Consider the following 21,368-nt stretch of genomic DNA (forward strand, 5'->3'; position numbering starts at 1 on the left):
AAACTTGACACCTTAAAAATAAATAACCCAGTTAAGAAATGGGCAGAAGATATGAACAGACATTTTTCCAAAGCAGATGACTAACAGACACATGAAAATGCTCAACATCATTCATCATCAGGGAAATACAAATCAAAACCAAGATTAGGTACTAGCTCACACCCTTCAGAATGGCTAAAATTAACAACACAGGAAACAATAGATTTTGGTGAGGATGTGGAGAAATCGTAACCTTCCTACACTGTTTATGGGAATGCATACTGGTATAACCATGCTGGAAAACAGTATGGAAGTTCCTCAAAAAGTTAAAAATACAACTACCATATGAGCCAGAAATATTAATATATTTATATAATGTATATAAATGTATGTGTGTGTATATATATATAATGTATATAAATGCATATAAATGTTTTTAGCATGATTTTTTAAAGGAATAAAGTAAAAGACCTTACTATATTTGATTTCAAGACATAATCTAAAAGTATACTAGTCAAGACAATGTAGAAATCGAGAAAAGTGACTTATAAATCAATGGAACATGGCCTTCTAGGTGACTCAAAATGTTGTTACATCAATTGGATACCCATATGGAGAAATTAATGGATGGTAACTCTTACCATACTGTATGCAGAAAAAAATTTTTTTAAATGAATCAAAGACTTAAATATGAAACCTAAGCTATAATTATCTCAGAGGAAAATACAAAATCTTTGCAACCTTCAAGTGATTGAAGGTTTCTTTGGTAGAACACAAAAATAATTAACCATATTTTTAAAATGATATATTAGATTTCACTAAAACTTAAAATTTACTTTTCCAAAATCAATTAAGATAATGAAATGGCAAAACACAAACTAGGAGAAAATATTCAAAACACATAAATCAAAGATATAAAGAATGCTCACAATCAATAATAATAGCATAAACAATGAAAAATGTTTAAATGAGCAATAACATTCAATATTTACTTCAAAAGAGAAAATACAGAAATGGCCTAGAGACACTGATGTGCGGCATCATTAGTCTTTAGAGATGTAAATTCAAACCACACTGAGATAAAACACCACACTCATCAGGATGAACAATTTGTTAATAAAATTAAAAGAGAAATGGGAAGGATATGGGCACCTAAGACTCTCATACATAGCTGGTGAAAATATAAAATGATACCACTACTTTGAAAAAGAGTTGGAAAGTTTCTTAAAAACTTAAACATACATTCACCAACATCAGATATTCCATTCCTAGCTATTTACCCAAGAGAAAATTAAATGACCAGGCAAAGATTAGGTCATAGATGATCATAACAGTTTTACTTTAAATAGACAAAAACTGTAAATAATTTAAACGTCCAACAGCACATGAATAGGCAAACAAACTGTGATTATCTATTCAATGAAATACTAGTTAGCAATAAAAAGAAACTAATTATTAGTTCACACTATAACATGGATAAATCACAAAATCGTTATGATAGGTGAAAAAAGTCGGAAAACATACAAAATAATAAAAAGAAAGAAATCCAAATTTGATAATTAGGTTCATATAAAATCCTGGAGAATAAACTGACCAATATTGTCAGAAAGCAGGTCAGGTGTGGAGGTGCAGGAAGGATGGAGTATAAGGTAAATTTGGGAAGAGATGGAAATGTTTTTATCCTACTGTTTTGATATGTATACATAAGCCCAAACTGACCAGATTGTACACTTTATTTTTTTCCTATTGTACACTATAAATATATGAAGTTTAGTGAAATTTGATTATACTTCAATGAAGTTGAAAGAAGCCAAAAAATAAAGAGGGATAAAATTACATCCATTTCAGGGTATGGGCTTATAGTTAAAAAGATACTTTTAGGATAGTTTGCTTAAAGCAGATTTATTTGAGACCATTTTTCCCACTGGCCCTAAAATGTATCATTTGTTAAATAATTGAATGTCTGTTCAGATTTTTTTTTATGTTTATTTATTTTGAGAGAGAGAAAGAGAAAGAGACAGAGTGCAAACAGGGAAGGGGCAGAGAGAGAGGCGACACAGAATCTGAAGCAGGCTCCATGCTCTTCGCTGTCAGCACAGAGCCTCACATGGGGCTCAAACTCATGAGCTGTGAGATATGACCTGAGCCAAAGTCGGATGCTCCACTGACTTGAGCCACCCAGGCTCTTCTGTTCAGATTTTTTAAAAGGGATTGGGGACATACTTTATGCCATTTTAAAAAAAATATAACTAGTTTAATTTAAATTTAAAACAATCTAAATTCTAGCTTTTCTTAGTTATTAGTAAAAATTAGTAAAAATTATTAGTAAAAAATTATTAAATTTGCAGCATTTTAGGAATGATGCAAACTTTTCTATCTCGTGTTTTTATCTACTTATGAAATAGTTTTTCAAAATGATAGTTGAATTTACCAAAAACAACAGAATTGTATACTTGAAATGAGAGAAGAGTGAAATCTTTGTTAATACACGCTTATATGAATGACAAAATTGAAAAAGTATTATGGAAATGGAGACTCTGTAAACTTTTAAGGGTCTTGAACACGAGTTACTGTTTGTTTACCATGGAATTCATGTTTTACCATTGAAGGGTTTTGAGCAGGGCAGAAGCTTGATCTAGGCTATGCTTCAATAAGATTGATCTCGCAGAGGTGTGTGGAATCTTATTGGTTGGAGGGGTTCAGTATTGAGTCTCCTAGTGTCTCAACATGTTCAGGCATGATACAGAGAGTCCATCTGACCATACAGAAAGCATATTCAAAGCCTTCTAAATAGATTACAAGTAACATTGGCCATTTTACGGCTGCTCAGCATTTGAACTCCGATCTATATTTAAGGAATTGGACATTGTTTTTGTTTTACAAAGAAGGCCAGGCACTTGCTCCCTCAAGTTCTAGACCCTTGACTTCAGAGACATGTCTGAAATTTAAGCAATCAGATGATCCTACACAGGGCATGAATCTGAAATGGCTAACACAAAGAAGCTAGAAGAGTTGGCCTCCTGTCATCAACCAAAAATCCTGCTATCTGTGCCCACTGGAGGCAGAGGCAGAATGTATCCAGAAGTGGTAGGACCATAGCAGCATGGAAAACTGACGGATCCTGTGTCCAGAGCTGGGTGTGTCTTATTCTGAGTGGCCTTTCTTGGTCCCTGATTGACTTTTAAAAAACTGTTTTATTGAGATACAACTCACACGACATAAAAATCTACCCATTTAAAATACACAATTCTTTGTTTTTAAGTATGTTCACAGAGTTTGCAATCATCACCACAATCTAATTGTAGAAGTTTGTCATCCCCAAAAAAACCTTGTACACTTTAGCTGTCAACCCACCTCCTTCTAGGCAACCACTTACCTACTTTCTGTCTCTATAGATTTGTCTCTTTTGGATATCCATATAAATGGAGTCATATAATGAGCAGCTTATTTTATGTAGCATAATATTTTCAAGATTCATCCATGTAGCATGTATCAGTACTTTACTCCTTTTTATCTTGAATAATTATATGGATATACCACATTTTGTTTATCCATTCATCAGTTAATGGACATTTGAGTTTTTTTCACTTCTCAGATATTACAACTAATGTTGCTATGAATATTTTTATGTACATTTTAGTGTGGACATATGTTTTAATTTCTCTTGGCATATATATAGGACTGGAATTGCCAGGATACATGGTAACTCAATGTTTAACATTTTGAAGAACTGTTAAACTGTTTTCCAAAGTAGCCACAACATTTTACATTCTCACTAACAATGTATGAGCATTACAATTTCTCCACATCCTTGTTGACACTTTTATTATGCACTATTTTTTATTATACCCATCCTATTGGTTATAAAGAAGTTTCTCTTGGATTTTATCTTGTATTTCTAATGCTAATGATCTTCAGAATCTGTTCATTTGCTTATTGGTCATTCATATATATTTTTTTCAAGTTATTTTCCCATCTTTTTAATTGGGTTATTTGTCATTTTATTATTGAGTTTTAAGACTTCTTTTCTTCTTCATTTTTGAATCTTATTAATATTCATAGTCTTTCCATCACTTCTTTGTATGATCCCACATTCTTCCATTAAATTGCTTTTTTGCTTAAATTGGGCAAATCTGCTATCTGCTATCTGCACATCTGCTATTAAATTGGCTATCTGCTCCTTGCAAACAAGAACCAAAGATCAAGTCTAGAGGTACCTACTAAGAGTTTGTCTAAACAAAATGGATTTGACTTAATGAAAGGGCATAAGATTAAGAAAGAGTAGAGATATAATTTAATTAATGAATAGAAAGTAAAGGAATAAGCAATGACTATAGAATAACTTTTGAAAATTATTACTTATTTTGCTGATGGAGGAGAAAGGAGCAATAGTAGCTTGAAGTGTTCACAAGTCTGTTGACTCAGGGGAAATTTAAAGAGAAGATATTAAATATGAATATATGATAGCTGATAATTAATTACAGATATTCCTTAAAGATGGAGGAGTTGGGGTTGAATTAGCTTTAAAAAGTAGAAGGAATACTCTTTCTTAGAGATAAGGAAAATAATAGTAATAACTAAGAGGAAAGTTAGGAGATTCTGAGGAGGAGACTGCACTCTGAGAGGGCCTTCAGCAGGTGGCGCTCTCTAGAGATATGAGTAATATTATTTTAACACCAATGGTTCTAGGTTGGATAGGAATGTTGAGAAAAGTTGGGAGTAGCTGAGGAAGAAAAAAGGTAGCAAGTCAAAAAGAGTTAAGAAATTTCCAGCAGAAATTAGGTTCTGGTAGTAGTGAATTCAAGCATATTTTCTATCCTTCCCCCTAAATTTTTAAATTCTTCTTTCCTTTCTCTCTTGTACTTTAGTTAATAAAAACACATCGTAAGGTAATAAAATCTTCAGCAAACATTCAAACCCATCGAACGTTAAATATATAAGAATCATTTGCTCTGGTTCAGTCTTTTGAAGTTGTTCCTTTGTACACTTTCCCCTTCCTTCTTATTTCAGGGTGTTCACTGCAAAATGTAAATACTATGATTCAAACTGAAGTATATTCCTTTTTTGTGTTGAAATGTAGTTTTCCAAAAATGTTCATTTAGTCTTAAATTTCAGAGATGCTTTCTTTCATCTGTCAAGTGCCTCAGACTTAAACAACAAATCTAAAGGTGATTTCCAATAAGTGATTAATAGAGTCTTTCCCTAAACTTCTTTCAAAACAGGTATCTCACTTAACTGTTTACAATTGATAAAATGTTGTGGTCTTGTACTAATAAGTTCTTCATATTACAATGTTAACAAAAGAAAACTACAAAAGGAAAAGTTATCAACTTTTTTTGCCCACTTCTCTTTATCTTGGCGTTATAAAACTCACATGGAAAAGACCACAGACTGAAGATCTGAAATTCTGCATTTAAATCACTAGTGATGCTTACACTACTAAACAAGAAAATTAAAGGCAACTCATTGAAATCCTCTGAAAAAGCAAAAGATAGAATTCCTATGCCTGCATTTTCCAATAGACCCTCTATTCTTTTTGTATTTGTTTATGTATTTGCGTTAATGTAAAAAATTAAAATACCCAAAAATAAAAATAATATGGATAGGTAAAGCTCACATGAGATTTAAAAGATATTGATCCCAAAAAAAAAAAAAAAAAAAAAAAAAAAAGATATTGATCCCAATACTCTTCAAAGTGAAAAAGTGCTACATTTCACATTTCTGTGAAGTTGAGGAGTTTACAACCTATTGAACTCTTCAGCTAAAGTTGTCACTCCAGGGGATTTCAAATCAGTTCAAAGTTATATGGTAAATGGAAAAAGAAGAAATGGGTGAAATTCCTTCAGTTCAATTTCATTGTTTTGCATTTCAAAGGTTCCATCTATTCTCTTGATTAAAGCCCTGACTTCATTGAGTTTATGGATTGTCTGAAGCCAGGAATGTGTCCAAATTCACAGCAAGCATTTTGGTATCCAAAATTAAATGAAGAAACTTAATTGAGAAATCCCCTTTCAATTCAGAACCAACCTAAAGCCTATTCAAATGTGGACATAATGGATAAATAACCAATAACATTTTAGTTGGCACATGCAGAAGAGTAAACGTAGGGCTAGGAATTTGTGAATCTGAGGGATCTCATCACAGATCTTCAATTAACTAGTTATTTGACCCTCAGTAATCATTTTACTGTATCCTAATGTCATCTGTTATAAGATAAAAAGGAACAATGAAGTTAGATATTCATTCTATTTCTAAAATTCCATTAATCTATTCCCAAGGTATTTTTTAATGAATACTTCTTTGGAATAGTTATATAAATATACCATTTGCTGTGTTAATGTCTGTTAGATGCATAAAACAATAGCAATTAATGGTTATTACATACTTTTGTATAGCATACATATGTACAGCAATATGCATATGTACATAAAGAATATTTTCTATTTTTAGAATTACACATTTTAATTGCCACCTCAGAATCTAGCCATTTTATCAGAAGATATTAATGCTTCATAATTGATAACTTGATATTAACAAAAAGTTAAAATTATCACCACTATTCTTATATGAAGAAACAATTTTTCACAGTGTAATTTTTTTGTGGCACATCAGTTGAACTTAAAATTGTGACTTTTTGCTTGTTAGAAGATCGTTGTTCTAACATACACTACAAAATTCTTGAGATTTTAGTAATATGACTATCCATTTGCCCATTACCACATATACATTTAATATCTCCTCATACTTTAGTTTACCAATGAGTTGTGAAATAATGCTATTTTTAATAATTTTTCCTATTCTTCACATAAACAATAAACTTAAGAGATATAAAGACAAGCTAATACTGGTGAAGTTGTGTATACTGTTATGGTCCAAGTTGAAATTTAAAAAGAAATTTAAAATAAATTATTTAGCAGAACATTAACATTTCTCAATGTTCCTATTCGCTAATATTGAGTGAATAGTCTATTATTATCTACTCTAATTTACATATGACCAAGATTATTCTTAAGAAAAAGTAGAACAGGAGGTGCCTGGCTGGCTCAGGGGGTAGAGGCTGTGACTCTTGATCTTAGGATCATGAATTCAAGCCCCACAGTGGGTGTGGAGCCTACTTAAAAGAATAACATAAAACAAATATTTTTAAAGAAGAAAGAGAGAGAGATGCCTGGGTGGCTCAGTCATTTGAACATCTGACTTTGGCTCAGGTCATGATCCTGTGGTTTGTGGGTTCTAGCCCTGCATCGGGCTCTGTGCAAACAGCTCGGAGTCTGGAGCCTGCTTCCGATTCTATGTCTCCCTCTCTCTCTGCCCCTCCCCCGTTCTCTCTTTCTCAAAAATATATACACATTAAAAATTTTTTTTAAATTGAAGAACAGAATATATGTTACCCTGTGAATCAATCTAAGGAACTCTAAAGGCACCTAGCCAAATATTTTTCTACCATATTAAAAGACTTCCAGTGATGTCCTAAATTCCACCAGTGAATATTGAATCTGGTATATGTTACACCCAGAATTCGTGATCCCCGAAGACCACCAGGGAGCCGAGTTCGATGCAAAAGCAAAGAGCCTTTATTCGAGCTAGCTCAAGCTCAATCTCCTACCTGCACTGACGCAGAGGCGAGATAGCAAAGAGAGAGAGCGAGTTTCAAAAGCGCAAAGGTTTTATAAGGATCATGGCCTTAGCCGATTGGCTGAAGAAGGGTCGTGGACTCAGCCGATTGGCTGCCAAAGTGTGGTCCCAGATCAGCAATTATCAGCATCACCTGGAACTTGTTAAAAATGCAAATGTTGGGCCTGGTGGTCACAGACCTACTGAATCAGAAACTCTGGGGGTGGGGCTCAGCAATCTGTGTTTGAACAAGTCTTCCAGGAGATTCTGATGCACCTGAAGTTTAAGAACCACTGTGTCTGAGGATCTCTAACATGTTTGGCCTCAGTGTATACAGAACGTTTCTCACTGGTCACCTATTAACCATTGGCTGCCAGCCTTGCTGTGCTATATAAATACCTAGCACTAAACACCATCCCCAGAGACTCTGATTAATTGGTTTGGGGAGGGGTAAAATGCTCCCAGGTCATTCTAAGCCTGGACAGGGTTGAAGGCTCCTGCCTCTGGCCCCTATCTGAGAGAAGCCCTCCCTTTTCTACTCACACTTTCCACACCTCTCACACTCCCCTTCCTCCCACCTCAGACTTCGGAAGAATGCATCAATCAGTAGCCTGCTTTCTTAGAAAACATAAGTTACTCAAGGGGAGGAGGCGTGTTCTGAGGTTTGAGCAGGAACTTCTTTCTGCGGCCATGTCGGGGACATAGTCACTAGTCAGCTGCCCTAGGTCTGCTCTTTCAGCATATAAATATGTATTTTCTATTCAAAAGTATATACATAGGAAAAATAATATGTGTAAAATTTAGCATTATGCTAACCTAATTGAAATAACCTTGCTACGTGCTTTCTCAAATGTCAGTTAGAAACAACTGAATTTTGGTATCCCAGAGAAGTAATTTTTAAATGCTCCTTCAGGGAACCTTAGAAGTTCCAGAATGTGTCACAGGAACCTCAACAAAAACATCTCTACTTATATTTTCTTCTACAGCTTGGTTTGGAAATTTGTAAATCCACTGGACTAGAAGATGGAATGTCAGTTTGGAAATTTGTATAATACTAATGGAGTACAAAGCTCTCATAAGAATGGGTAAGGAAGATAAGGACAAGGGAGAGAATACCTCAACAAGCAAGAAAACCGTGTGATAAAAATGAATGGAGCAAAGGTCAGTACAGTGAGAAAATGGAGAAAGTACAGTAAAAATTGATCTTGGAGGGGACACCTGGGTAGCTCAGTCAGTTAAGTGTCTGATTCTTGATTTTTGCTCGGATCATGATCTCATGGTTCATGGGATTGAGCCCCACATCCGGCTCCTGTCTGGTAGTGCAGAGCTTGCTTGGGATTCTCTCTCTCCTCTATCTCTGTCCCTCCCCTTGCACTTTCTCTCTCACTTTCTCCAAATAAATAAATAAACATTAAAAAATAATAAAAAACGGGGCACTTGGGTGGCTCAGTCGGTTGAGTGTCCAACTCTTGGCTTCCGCTCAGGTCATGATCTCATGGTTTGTGAGTTCAAGCCCCATATTTGGCTCTGTGCTGACAGTGTGGATGGACCCTGCTTGGGATTCTCTCTCCCTCTCTCTCTGCCCCTCCCTGACTAGCGCACACACACTCTCTCCCTCTCTTAAAATAAATTAATTTTTATAGTATTAATAATAGTAATAATAATAATAATAAAATTTAAAAAGAAAAAAATAAAAATTCATCTTAAAAAATACATACCTTAAAATTTTGCTTATGTTTGCACCTACCAAAATATTAAATAATGTCTTACTGTAACTCTCCAGGTGATGATTATGCTCACTGAAGTTTAAGAATGATTGTTCTAGTTTGTGTTACAAAATTGTGTAACATGAAAATCATTAAAAATACTTTTCAATCCCAAACTGACTGAAAATAATTTAGAGATGAACAATAATGAGGCACACTTTTCAAATAGCCTACAGTCTAACCTGGCTCTCATGTAGAACAAATCTTTGTATTTTATTAATTCCTACTGAAATCTAGAATTCTCTCTTTATGTAGCTAAATCTCTAAGCCAGTCTCACTATAGAAAGTTTTACTGTTTTCGCTTACCTAGTGAGTCAGAATAATAAACACATTAAAAGTTACTTATGCTCTTAAATTTTTGTTGTCTCATTCCAAAGCATTTATTGATCATTTCATAATGTTGACTGAGAAAGGGAAAACTCAGACCTCAGATGGTTCTGTACAATGTACAGACATGACCTGAAAGTGGACAGCTATAGCACTGGGACCTCCCTAAAGGACAATGGTGAAGGGAAGTTATTCCATTGAATAGAATTTTGAATGGTGTACCTCATTGTTCATTTTGTCTGGAAGGAGAAATAGCCAGATAGAAGGGTCTATAATTATTCGCCCTCTGGTGGTCATTTTCCCATTGTCACATGGGCGGAGTTAATCTTCCCCTTCAGGCCTTTGACCAGATTGCTCTTCACATGTCTGTCTTCCTCTCCCTATACTGGTCTCCGTTCATTTCTTAACTCCTCAGGTCTCTGACCACAATATATATATATATATATATATATATATATATATATATATATATATAGCTATATATAGCTATATATATATATATATAGCTAGCAACTTCTGCCTCCCTCTCTCTACCCAGTCACTTTCTACCTCCTTACTCTGTTTCATGTCCCTATGTGGCCAGTGGTTTAGGCCTCTGGTAAGCGACCTGAAAGCAACATGATTGAAAAATTGGTGATAAGGAAGTCCAGGGAAGAAGTATGTAGAGAGACCTCTCTGAATGGGCAAAGAATATGAAGATATTTATGTCCCATCTGAATATCCACCAAAAGATGACAACAAAAGTTGAAGATTTTAAAAATCAAGTGGATAGAATAGAAATTGAAAGATCTTTTATGGATATCAGTCAGCTTCTTTCCTCAGTCACTTCTGTCATTTCCCAATGGAATCATGTATAAGGTGTCCTTGTTGGCAGGGATGGAGGTAATCCATGGGTTAAGTAACCTGAACTTCTACTTACCAAGACTGACCTGGCTACAACCATAAGTGAGTACCCAATCTGCCAACATCTGAGAACACTGAGTCCCCACTGTGGGACCATTCCCCAGGGTCAGCTAGCTACCTATGGCAGGTTAATTACATGGGACTGTTTCTGCCATGTAAGGGATAATGTTTTGTTACTACAGAAATAGACAATTACTCTGGGTATGGTTTTGCCTTCCTTGCATGTGCTGTTTCTGCCCAAAATATCATCTGTGGACTGGCAGATAATATGTAAGTAAGTACATCTGGAATGCAGAAAATTCCTTAGGACATCTCTTAATACTACCATGACCTGTAATTAAAGTCAATGAAAAACTACAAGAACCAATTCAAACAAAGGACAGTCGTTAAGAGATTGACTGCAAAGGGGACAAGGGAACTCTTGGGGTGATGGAACATTCCATATCATGATTGTAGTCATGGCTACACAATTATATATAACTTTCAAAACTCATCAAATTGTACACTTTAAATTGGTGAATTATATATTTTAAAAATGTATTTATTTTTAATTTAACATGCAGTATTATATTAGTTTCAGGTGCATGATATAGTGATTCAACAATTCTATACATTACTCCCTGCTCATCATGATATGTGTACTCTTAATCTCCTTCACCTATTTCACCTGTCTTCCCACCCACCTCCCCTCTCTGGTAACCATTTGTTCTCTATATTCAGGAGTCTTTTTTGGTTTCTCTTTTTTTCCCTTTGTTCATTTGTTTCTTAACCAATAGTTTAAAACATGTTGTTGCAAATGGCAATATTTCATTCTTTTTATGACTAAGTAATATTCTATTATATACATACATCACACCTTCTTTATCCATTCATTTGTCAGCGGACACTTGGGTTGTTTCCACATTTTGGCTATTATAATTAGTGCTATAATAAACACAGGGGTGCATATATATCTATTCAAATTAGTGTTTTTGCATTTTTTGAGTAAATAATCTAGAAGTGGAATTACTGCATCATATGATAATCCTATTTTTAATTTTTTTAGGAACTTCCATGCTGTTTTCCACAGTGACTGCACCAGTTTGCATTCATAAAAAGAATACATGAGGATTCCTTTTTCTCCACATCCTCGCCAACACTTGTTGTTTCTTGTGTTTTTGATTTCAGCCATTCTGCCAGCTATGAGGTGATATCTCATTGTGGGTTAGGTTTGCATTTCCCAATGATGAGTGATGTGAAGCATCCTTTCATGTGTCTGTCGGCCATCTGTATGTCTTCCTTGGAGAAATGTCTGTTAATGTCTTCTGCCTATTTTTTAATTGGATTATTTGTTTTTTGGTGTTGAGGTGCATAAGCCCTTCCTATATTTCTAATACTAACCCTTTAGCAGACGTATCATTTGCAAATATCTTCTCCCATTCAGTAAGTTGTCTTTTTGTTTTGTTGATATTTTCTTTTGCAGTGCAAAAGCTTTTTATTTTTATATAAATTGTTTATTTTGGCTTTTATTTCTCTTGCCTCAAGAGATATATTTAGAAATATTTTGCTATGGCCAATGTCAGAGAAATTACTGCCTGTGCTCTCTTCTAGGATTTTGATGGTTTTACTTCTCCCAGTTAGGTCTTTGATCCATTTTGAATTTATTTTTGTGTATGGTGTAAGAAAGTGGTCCAGTTTGAATTTTTTTCATGTAGCTGTCCAATTTTACCAATACCATTTGTTAAAGAGACTGTCTTTTCCCCACTGCATATTCTTGCCTCTTTTGTCATGGATTAATTGACCATATAATCATGGGTTTATTTCTGGACTCTTTACTGTGTTCCATTGACTTATGTGTCTATTTTTATGCCAGTATCATGTTGTTTTGATTACTACAGCTTTGAAGGATAGCTTGAAATCTGGGACCGTGATGCCTTTAGTTTTGTTCTTTTTCTTTTTTGAAGATTGTTTGCTGAATTTTATTTTATATAAATTTTACCTCAATGCAGTTATATTAGAAAAAAGCTTTTCCAAGACAGCAAATTCCCCCCCAAAATGTTGAAAAACAAATAGCAGACAGGGAGAACATATTTGCAATACATGTACTCAAAATCTGTATTTCAACTGCAAAAGAAAAATAATTCTTATAAACACATTTATCTATTCATTCTTCTATTCAAGAAATAGTTTTTGGGCATATGACATTCATCATGCAAAGTCTCAAAGGTGAAGGATCAGTCCCACTGGGGGAAAAAAAAAACACAAGTAGAAATAAAAAACAAAAACAAGAACAAAAAACTGCTCTTACAGAGCTTAAAATCTAGTTAAGGGAGACAGAATATTAAATAAGTAATTGAAATATAAAAGATATGATCTTGATTGTCATAAGGCTCAGAGCTATGCCTTCTTTGTCCATAGTAACTATATAGGTTTTTATCAAATACATTTTTGTATTAGCCATATTTGTAGCTCACATTTTCTAATGTACTGTACTGTTTTCCCTCTAATCATTTTTAAATCATATGAACTTGTTTCTAAGCTGCAAGCTAGAGAATAGATAAATCAATACATTTATTTTTTTAAATTTTTTTAATGTTTATTTATTTTTAAGCAAGAGAGACAGAACACAAGTAGGGGAGGGACAGAGAGAGTGAGAGACAGAATCCGAAGCAGGCTTAAGGCTCTGAGCTGTCAGCACAGAGCCTGATCCAGAGCACAAACCCACTAGCTGTGAGATCATGACCTGAGCTGAAGTCGGATACTTAACCAACTGAGCCACCCAGGTGCCCCTAAATCAACACATTTAAAAAATATAACACAATGTTATAATATGTAGCAGGTTTCGAAGTGAGAGAGTAGAGCATTATACAAAAAATGCCAAGGATCTTTCTCAAAACTAATTGTCTGATCATTAGCATAACACTTATCTTAAAAGTATAAAATGGTTGAAGTCAGAGAAATGGTCTGAGGTTTAAGTGAGGTCACTTAAAAACCTGCTCAATAAAAGAAGGCTCCTGAACAGAGGCCAGGCTACCTCAGCAGAAAGACACCAAAGGAGGAAATTATTTTGAGAAACAATTTGCAGTGCTTAAGCATTTTCTCTCCTTGATCAACAGGAGGGAGGTCTTTGCTCATACCTCATGCCAAGTAAAAGGGGCTTTAGGGCATCATTCTGACAGCTTGATATGTGCCCTATGGAGCTTGATGGGGCAAAGGGACTGGTTTTCTACTCAATGTTGGAGAAAAGTGAAAGGCTCTGACTGGATTACCTGCCTGGCAATTGAGTTCACAGAGGTCACCATTGTCAGATCAAGCCACTATCCACTGTTGGCTCCCCAGAGGTGTGTATTTCCTATGGTTCAATGTCAATTCTTTTATTTTTTATTTTTTTTATTTTTTTAACGTTTATTTATTTTTGAGGCAGAGAGAGATGGAGCATGAACGGGGGAGGGTAAGAGAGAGAGGGAGACACAGAATCTGAAACAGGCTCCAGGCTCTGAGCCATCAGCACAGAGCCTGACGCGGGGCTTGAACTCACGAACCGCGAGATCATGACCTGAGCCGAAGTCAGATGCTTAACCGACTGAGCCACCCAGGCGCCCCTCCTATGGTTCAAATGTGGGCCCTGCATCAGGGAGCCAGCATAGAAGCCATTTACAAAGGCTCTACAAAATGCTGGTGGCAGATAACAAAACTGGCCAGCTGGAAGAGACATAAGGTATAGAGATGGTTTTACTTGCTAGTACAGTCATATTCTGATGTTAGTATACTCTGGCAGGTATTCAAAAGCTGACTGTTTTTATCATGTTGTGCTTTCATAGGTATCTCAAAGATTCTCCTACTGAGAACAACTAACTTCAACTACCTAAATGAGGCCAAAGCTATTCCACCAGACTCCTGCTTATCTGCCCCCCTCAGCTCCAGCATTCTGCCGTACCCTGCAGGGCTCTTTCCAGGCAGATCTCAAAGCAGCTGCATGAGACGCACTCAGATAGGATCTATTTTAAAATGACATCAGAACCACCCCTTCAAAGTCAACCCTTTTATATGATAAAACTAGTTTTTGAGCCATCTCTGCTGACATTTTTACATAATTGTCTTTGTAACTCACTTAAGAATATGAGAGAAGAAAAAAAAAAAGACTATGAGAAAAGATACCACCTATTGGTTTGTTTTTAGCCTTTGGACCTCAACTGAAGCTAAGGCAGAAAGAATTCCATTTTTAAATTGTGTTAATAAACAAGCAAATCAGGATATTTTAAGTGTCAGTGCTGAAGCAAGTTAACACCATGGAGACACTATGAAAGAAAAAAATCAACAAAGTTTGGGTATGGGGAAAAAGAAGAAGCAGGAGTTAAGCATGACTTTAAGCATTAAGTTTGATGTATTAAAGGAAATTATGGGGGATTATTGCATAACTAGAATAAATTGACCATAGCCTTTTATTCATCTTCTTAGTCTTTTCTTTTCCCCCAAATTCCTGTTACAATCCAGCAAAGAATTAATAAGCTAACAACCTATAAAGAAGAAGATATATGGGGCAGATATAATAGTAAAGTTATGGTCATTCTGCAAAAGCAAGAAGCACCCCTACTCAAGGTTTGGTTTGGATGTTAAAACTGATGACCCTACATACACACCAAGAGGGTATGAAAAGCTTTATTACTTACATAACTGTTGTCTCTAGGGAGAGCAGGGCAGGAATTTCAAACAGGTCTGAAATAGCTTATAAGAGCAAAGAAAGGAAACTAGCCTGGATTTTGTTGCAGTTAGGATGTGGAAATAGATGCAGAGTTCCCACGTAAGCAGGTAGAGATTTGCAAGGTTTGAATCTTTTACTGGTTCCAAGGTAGGGAGCACCCAGGTTTTCTTATCAGCTTGCCCAGTTGTGGGATACCAGGGGTATGGGAAGGGATGAGGCTTCAAAGCTGTCAGTGGTCAATCATCAAACAATGAAGTCTGTCTCCTCATGACAGTAGACTTTTTGAATCAGACAAAACAGTTGAAAGAAAGGCAAATCGCTGATTGGGAAAATTAGAGCCATTTTCAAGCAGAGGTAGGAAATTTAATTAAAAGTGAGGGTGTTTGTCATAGAGAAACTCTGAGAGGCATGTAGCAAGAACTATGAGGCTGAAATGAGGCTCATACTTTTCAGGAACAACTTATGGGAGCCAAGGACCAGTGAGGTAAAGCTTTCAAAACACAGAAGGAAAATGACTTCTCATTTATGAATCACATTGAGTGGGAAAAAAAAGTCATTTTCAGACATTCAAGGTAAAACAATTTATTTACCATGATGACCCTCCTTAGGAAATGAAGGAAGGACAAAGGTTGGCATGATTGCATATTTTCCAGTCATTTAACGTATACATGGGAACATATGGAGGAAAACAGTGATTTACATAAACAACTAAGAAAATTCTTAAGATATACTATGGTTGAAACAAACAAAAAACAAAGAGAGGTCAACAGCAAAATTTGTTTTCTGGCCCAGAAGAGCAACAAATCATGATTGTAGATGAAGAAGTCCTTCCATAAATAAAAGGAATAGGAAGTAGAAGAAGGACAAGGGAGAGGAAAAAGGGAGAGAAAATATGAAGGGAAGGAAGGAATGAAGAAAGGAAGGAAGGGAGGAAGGTAGGAAGGAAGGAAGGAAGGAAGGAAGGAAGGAAGGAAGGAAGGACAAAGTTTGGCATGATTGCGTATTTTCCAGTCATTTAACATATACGTGGGAACATATGGAGGAAAACAGTGATTTACATAAACAACTAAGAAAAAAACTTAAGAAATTATTATCAGTATGAATAGGAAAAAGTTCCATTAGACAATAAGTACAATTATAGTACACTACAGTATTTTATTCAGTAGGGAATTATGTTTACAGTCTCATAGCAATGTAAACATTGACTGTTGATTTAACCAAAAATTGTAATTATAAAGGAAAGATGGAAGAACCAGAGGTAGGAGTATGGTGTAAGAAGGCATATCCTCAGCTACCATATTAGAATGCCAGTAGATATAAAAATTCATCACTGAATTAGCCAAATAGAAATATGAATATAAATGATGACATATAAAAATATTACTGTTATGCCCAGAATTTATGATCCTCAAAGACCACCAGGGAGCTGAGTCCAATGCAAAAGCAAAGAGCCTTTATTCGAGCTAGCTCGAGCTCAATCCCCTACCTGCACCTACACAGCGGTGAGATACCAGAGAGAGAGAGTGTTTCAAAAGCACAAAGGTTTTATAGGGGTCTAGGGGCAGTTGGGGGGGTGATGGTCGTGGCCTTAGCCGATTAGCTGGGGAAGGGTCAGAGTCCCTGTGCGCTGGTTGTAGGGCATGGTTTGAACGGGAAGTTTGAACAGGTGAGTGGGAAGTTACTCAAGGGGAGGAGGCGTGGTCTAAGGTTTGAACAGGAATTCCTTTCTGTGGTTTTCGGGAAAGGGGCCATGTCGGGGACTTAGTCACTCAAGATGGAGGACAAAACAAGATGGAGGCGGCCGGCCTAGGTCCGCTCTTTCAATTACAAAGTGGTTCTTTGAGAGCAGAAAAAGAATTAAAAATATAATCCCTTCAGTATTCTTTGACATTTTGATTGTAAGCATGTATTACTTTGAAAAAAATAAAATGATTTTAATAATTAGAAATTAAAGTCAGGTGGACCTGAGAAGAAAAGGTGGGCTTAGGTTTAAATGTGTGGAGTTTGGAAAAAAAATTTTTAAATGTTTATTTATTTTTGAGACAGACAGAGACAGAATGCGAGTGGGTTAGGGGCAGAGAGAGGAGACACAGAATCCGAAGCAGGCTCCAGGCTCTGATCCGTCAGCACAGAGCCCAACATGGGGCTCAAACTCACGAGCTGTGAGATCATGACATAAGCTGAAGTCGGAGGCTCAACCACTGAGCCACTCAGGTGCCCTGAAAGAAAATTTTTTAATGTTTATTTATTTTTGAGAGAGAGAGAGCGTGTGCATAGGGGAGGGTCAGAGAGAGAGAGGGAGACACAGACTCTGAAGGAGGCTCCAAGCTCTGAGCTGTCACCACAGAGCCCAATGTGGGGCTCAAACTCACAAACCGCAAGATCATGACCTGAGCTGAAGTCAGACACTTAACTGACTGAGCCACCCAGGCGCCCCTAAACAAGTGGAGTTTGAGATCACTGCATGATACAGCCCTCAAACATTACCTGCTGATTTGATATTAGGGCTGAACTGGATAAAAGTAGAGAAACAAATACTAGACTCTTATAATAGAGAAGACATCTCAACCAGAGAAGTAAATTGTTCAGGGAACTTATGTATAAAAAATCAGCAATACAGAATGAAAAAAACAGAATATGCCATTAAATTGCAGAAAGATCAAATTCTCTTCCAAGTATAGATTTCTATATTCATTTTTCTCACATGCTTCATTATTTTTCTAGAATTTCAATAATTCCCTTCTTTCTTTCACTATAAAAATAATACTCATGAACAAACAAACACAAACCTCCCATCTCAAAAAGAAATTATTAGCAGAAATAATTTAAACTAGCAGAAGCAAATGCTCAGGAAGCATATAGATACTATGACTATCAAACTGTAACATGGGGGCCCCTGGGTGGTCCAGTTGGTTGAGCATCGGACTTCAGCTCAGGTCATGATCTCACATTTCATGAGTTTGAGCCCTGCATAGGGCTCTGTGCTGACAGCTCAGAGCCTGGAGCTGCTTTGGATTCTGTGTCTCCCTCTCTCTCTACCCCTCTCCTGCTCATGCTCTCCTTCTGTCTCTCAAAAATAAACAAATGTTATAAAAAAATTAAAAAAACTGTAATGTGAGTGGCATAGATATTGTTTTCTCCAAAGTAGCCATTAATAATACTAAGTTTCAGTAGTGAAAATTCTATTTAATGATCTTACATATTTTTTCAATGTCTAAAACAAGGGATTAACATGATACATTGTAAATGTTCCTTACTGAAACAGAAATGCTACTTTTTCTATGTGAATTGAACATTGACTTAAATCTTAAAAACAAATAAACAGTTTTTGATGGTTTTAATGGTTTCTATTTGCTTTCAATAAGCTTATAAAATATTAATCAAAAACTTCTACAGCAATGAACTCAAAACAGACCCCCACTGAAGTCTTTGTGATGATTTTAGAGTAAGGAGAAATACACATTCCTTCCACTATGTCACTACACAGGAAAACTGTTTCATAATAAATGATCTCACAAGAATTTCATAATGATGAACATATGCTCAGCTTTTTAAAATCCTGTAGTTTCAATGTTTAAAATTAAACAGAGACAAAAATGCAGAGAATACCCATCTTCTGAACACAGAAAGAAAAAATAAAATGTAAATAAGATCTACCCTTTGTAAGCACATTTTTTAAAAGACCTTTTTTGGGCATATTCCTAATTATTCCCTTTGAGTAAATACAGCAAATTAAAATTGGATTTTAGATACATACCTCCATGACTCAAAATCTTTAGAAATGATTTGCTGAATTATATACCACCAGCAATTTCTCTCCCATACTTGCAAAAATCCTGGATTACCATTTTTTAAATATATACAAATTTATTAGGAAAAATGATGTTGTACATTTATTTAATCTTTTTTCTTTATTATTTGCAATATTTATTTATTTATTGTTTGTTCGTTTGTTTGTTTATTTATTTATTTATTCATTTATTTATTTTTACCAAGTAGAGATATAAACCTTTACTTCATGACTTCATCATAATTCACTTTCTAGTAAGACATGTACTGAGGACAGTTTAAAATACTAGGAAAGCTAGATGCTGGGTGTCTTCCAGGCAGGGAGCAAAGGTGTGGTCACTCCAGGGCCAATGTATTCCTGGGGATCTCCAGGCAGCATAGGCCACACGCACCAGCATCATCCAACCCCAGATTTACTTGGAGCCACCTCTTTTCTTGGGGCCGTTAGTCCTCATTTCATGCCAAATTCTCACTAGAGGCTCCCTGTTCTTCCACGTGAGTTCATGACCATAAGTAATATACCATATTCCAAAGACAGCTCCCCCAAGATGTGCTGCATGATCAAAAAATTTCCATCCCAGGATCATTCCTGCTGTGTCCATAGTAATAATGGCTTTTAGGGCATTCCCTGCTGTGAATGTGAACATTAGAAGGAAGATAATGGTGAGCCTCCCTTCTGGGATCTTTGTGTACACAGTAGCAAGGATAGTCATGATAGCGCCTGATGCACCGAGTGATGGTCCATATCTTCCTGTGGCGAATTTACACACATAACTGACCAAATTGGAAATAACGCCTGCAGATAAGTACACTGCCATGGACTGTTCTTGACCCAGAATGTTCACTATGCTGGAGAAGAAGCTCCACAAAACATACATATTTGCTGCCATGTGAAACAAGGAGAAATGACTGAATATTGACAGCAACATTGGAGAACAAAGGACCTTTGAGGCTGAGTTGGATGTGAAATATCTGATCACTGTCTGCTGTAGAGAAGGTACTCTCCATAAACAGAATACAAAAACATTTGCAGCTATGATACCTTTTGGTTTGATTTCTCTTCCCTTGAATGACTAAAACATGTAAGCTAACATAAACCTGTCACAGTCTGCTGGTCATCACTTAGGTTATTCCAGCACTTGTTAATCTCTTTCCTGAAGTCTCCTTCCTTTTGTGGTCTTATGCTGTCCAACCAACCAGATTTTATACCATCAAAATAACTCTGGACCCTGGATTTCAGTGATTCATATGGCCAAATGACAGCTGATCCAAATGCACACCTTGTAAACCCAACAGTGAAAAACAAGGGCTTTACAAGGGTCCTTATAGGACAGGGAGAAGGATAAAAGACTGTTTCTTCTACAGGAGGAATCAAAGCACTTCTCTTGCATGTTTCACCACTTGTTCCGGTGATCTTCTAGGTTCAACCTTCCTGGGTGCTTTTCTGAATCCACATTTTTGCTGAATAAAAAAGTTAAACCTGCGTCCAAGCAGTCATGACGGGGCTGGGGCCACACTGAACTCCTTGCAGCTGCGGCCGCCTGCCAGCAGAGCCACGCCTGGCCACAGCCCCAGCCTCTCTGCACCCAGCCTCCTATATCTAAACTTTTACTGCATATTCCACTTATTAGTAAAAGCTTTTTAATACTGATAATAATACTGTGTAACATGTTACAAATATTTTCACATTTTTCAATTTATTTTTAATAGATCAAATTATGGTGGTGATGGTTCTATCACCTGCATATATCTATTAGAGTATGAAAATAAAATTCAATGTTCAGATGAAACATCATATAATGTTACCGAGTCTTTTTTGTTTGTTTGTTTTTGAGCTGAGTGTTCTTTGTCACAAATATATCAAAGAAGAAGCTCAAGGCTAAAACTTTATTCATGAACAGGGAACTGGACATGACATCATTCTTTTCATTCAATTAGCTAGTCTTGTTTTTAAATTTTTTTAGAACTCCTGATTAAATTGGTTAAACCAGTTGAGTCCAATTCATCTGCTTTGAGATACGATAATTTTTCTCAGATACCATAAACATGACAAAAATAATTTTCATTTTTTTCAAATTACCCTAAATATGATATTTAATAATTTACAAGTTAACAGTGGACTGTATGTGAATTATGTTGCTTAGTTAATTGGAAATCTTTAGAGGAATATTAATCTTTTTCATGCTTGTAGTCTCAGATTAGAAACTTTATATATGTTCCACAAAGAAATGTCTTAGACTTCTGGCAACTAGAATTCTGGAAGTAGATAAATTAACTCCACAAAAACAGAACCTTGAAAAACAAAAGTT

At 35.8% G+C, this 21,368-nt stretch overlaps 1 pseudogene; it reads right to left on the reverse strand.

Moving 5' to 3' along the window:
* Positions 1-19,417: 19,417 nt before the first annotated feature.
* On the reverse strand, positions 19,418-20,729 carry LOC131508564 (presenilin-associated rhomboid-like protein, mitochondrial; annotated as a pseudogene).
* Positions 20,730-21,368: the final 639 nt, after the last annotated feature.

The sequence above is a fragment of the Neofelis nebulosa genome, chromosome 4, assembly GCF_028018385.1.
Source record: "Neofelis nebulosa isolate mNeoNeb1 chromosome 4, mNeoNeb1.pri, whole genome shotgun sequence".
Classification (NCBI taxonomy): Eukaryota; Metazoa; Chordata; class Mammalia; order Carnivora; family Felidae; genus Neofelis; species Neofelis nebulosa.